General features: G+C 33.2%; 1 long non-coding RNA gene across 1 annotated transcript; it reads left to right on the top strand.

Annotated features, from left to right (window-relative positions):
• Nucleotides 1-1,001, top strand: LOC144554708 (uncharacterized). The gene is made up of 3 exons (XR_013511713.1): nucleotides 1-68; nucleotides 202-773; nucleotides 925-1,001. It is a non-coding gene; the product is annotated as an uncharacterized LOC144554708 (long non-coding RNA).
• Nucleotides 1,002-2,876: the final 1,875 nt, after the last annotated feature.

The following is a 2,876-nucleotide window of genomic DNA, read 5'->3' as shown; positions in this document are numbered from 1 at the left end:
AAAAATTAGTTGCAGTTATGCTAATTAACATTAGCTTGCTTTATACAGAGGCTAGGAGAATTTATGAGGTTTGTAAAAATTTATTTTGTTTTCGAGTTCTTTAGATCATGCATGACCTTATAAGTTATAACTAGTGTTTAACTTTTTCTTTTCTCTATCTCTCTCGTTTTCATTTCTATCTTTTCTGGAAATATTACAAAGGGAAAAGTACTTTCTAAGAATCCAAGGCAACCTCCTTATTTATTTGCATCCTCGATTGGTTGCGAGCACGATTTGTAGCTGCCATTCTTTTTCCTTTGCATTTTCTCGCAAAAACGCTGCTCTACACTAAAATTCACTCTGCAATTGGTATATCGAAGGTTTGCTCTTTCATCATAATTCTATGATATCACAGAGCTACGTTTACATATTTCATGCCTCAAAGAGCTTTTAGATGTATATATATCTTTTAAGATAGATACCCAAAGTACTGTACTTGAAATGTAGCATTTGAAAAATGATAATATATGTGAAACTTCTCTATCAAAAATGCTGGCTGGTAGTAGTGGAGGTGGAAGTCTACCTATGCACATTGATTAATTTTTTGAGGTTGAAACTCTTGATTAGCTGCTTATTGAGTATCTTTTATTTTTTTCTTTATTTTGTTTATTTCTAGAATCATATTGTTGAACTTGAATCTGTTGTTGTTTCCGGCAATTGGAGTCAAAATACAAAATGGGTATGGTTTGACAGAGACTTCCCCTGTTGTTGCTATTAGAAGGCCTGATTGTAATGTAATATATATCTCTAAATTTCATTTTCGCCCTTCACTAGTGGTTTTTTGAATCTGTTACAGATTATTAAAAATGGAGCAAAAAATAATTTTCTGAAAGTTGCTTCAGTTGAGCTTCATCAAATTAGTATGACATTTTGTTAATTTTGAAGGTTAAAGGAACAGTGGGGCATCCAATAAAGCACACAGAAATCAAGATTGTGGATATGGAAACAGGTCAATTGGTACCTGACCTATTTTATTTCCCCTGATGAGGAGCTTCTGGCTGGCCCAAAGGAGGCGCCAAAACATGAAGACTGGATGACCTAAAGTGAGAGGAAATTATATTGCTACTGTTAATTTATTCAAGTTTGAAAGTGGAAATTATTACAAGGGCAATAGATCAAGAGAAACTGAGAAAGCACTTGAAAACAGTAGAAGTGAGCTATAGGGAAAGGATATAATAATCAGTGCAAGCAAAGCAAAGCACATTCCCGATTTTCGTGGAATGCAGTTTCACTTTCCACTAATTAAAGTACAATTTGACCACATCTTTGAGCAGACCATAAAGAAAAAGAGAACGAATATATTTACTTAAATCAAAGCATAAAAAGGAGAGAATGTAAAAGAGAAAGCAGCAGTTCTTGGCAATGAGAAAAAAAAGCTTCAGTCTCCAAAAAAAAAAAAAATTACTTTGATCGATGGAATCAAGTTCGTAAACAAATCAATAAGGATGTTAAAAATAATAGTATTTTGTGGTGCTTCCAGTTTGTACTATAATGGAACAACATCCTTGGTGGAATTTCATGTATACCCCTAAAAAATGTAAAAATGATGTATTTGTTGAAATTAATATTTTTCGAAAAAAAATATTAAATGAGTCAATTAGTCAAATTGTTAGATAAATATATTTTGAGATTTCTAGATAAATTAATTGTTTATGTTTTCAAGGGTCATGTTGGAGAGTGCAATTCATGCACTTGATATTTGTATTGTGTTTAATTATATTTATATTATTAGATTGATAATAGGTCACCGTATGACCTATAAATAGGAAGTAATGTCATTTATAAGAGTATCTCAACATATTAGAATAAAATTTGTACATAAGAGTTATTCTCTTTTCTTTTTCTCTCTTCCACTAAAATACTAAACAAAATAACATAGGTCTGCAATAGGCCAACATAAGTGGTATCATAGCAAGGTTGTATGAGAGTTCATGTCAGGTTTCTCTAATAGAGCGTAATGACTATGCAAGGTGCGCAACTCATCTTTGATGGCGAGAATTATAACTATTGGACTATAAAGATTAAAACCTTCTTGATCTCACAAGATTTATGGGAGATAGTGGAAGAAGGATGTCAAAAGAAAAAAGATGAGAAGGAAAAAGAAAAGGTTGAGATATTGGATGAGAAAAAGGAGAATAAGAAGAAAGATGCAAAGGCTCCCTATTTGACTCAACAAGTCATCACCGACAAGATTTTTTCAAGAATGATTGTGTTATTGGTGTGTTATGTTATAATAATGTTTATTGGTGTGGATTGTTGGTGTGTTATGATGATCACTTTTTTTAATGCTATTCTTGCTCTTGATGCTGATATCGAGTCTAATTGGTGCAAAGGATTATGCTCAACAATTGTATGTGAATGACGGCAGGTACCTTAGGTTTCGTTCCACAAAATAGCAATTAGGATATAGGATAGTCTCAAATACTGGTAGTTGTTATCAGACATGTAATATAATTGGAAGAGGAAGCGAGAGAGTGGGTTTGTTCAATTGGAAGAATGAAAGGGACGATGGAGAGCGAGAATGAGAACAAAGCCATTTAAGAGAGATGGACCCTTTGTTGACGACAATTTATTTTAGTTTAACGGAAGCGTCTGTCAAATGAAGATCAAACTAATGGGCACTAATCACTACGGAAGATCGGACGGTAAAAATGTCCATCGAAAGAAGAAAAAATAGAACCCAACTATGAGAAGAGAGACACTCATGCCCCAAATGATTATATTCATGTATCAAGGCAAGATTTGTGAAGAGACTGACCAAATTAAATCAAAATTTCAGGTTGAACTCAAATTCGGACTCGGTACGGGTTAATTGTTCTTCAATCTTCTTGAAAGAC

Source organism: Carex rostrata, chromosome 5 (assembly GCF_964058835.1).
Source record: "Carex rostrata chromosome 5, lpCarRost1.2, whole genome shotgun sequence".
Classification (NCBI taxonomy): Eukaryota; Viridiplantae; Streptophyta; class Magnoliopsida; order Poales; family Cyperaceae; genus Carex; species Carex rostrata.
This window is presented reverse-complemented; position numbering and strand designations above follow the sequence as displayed.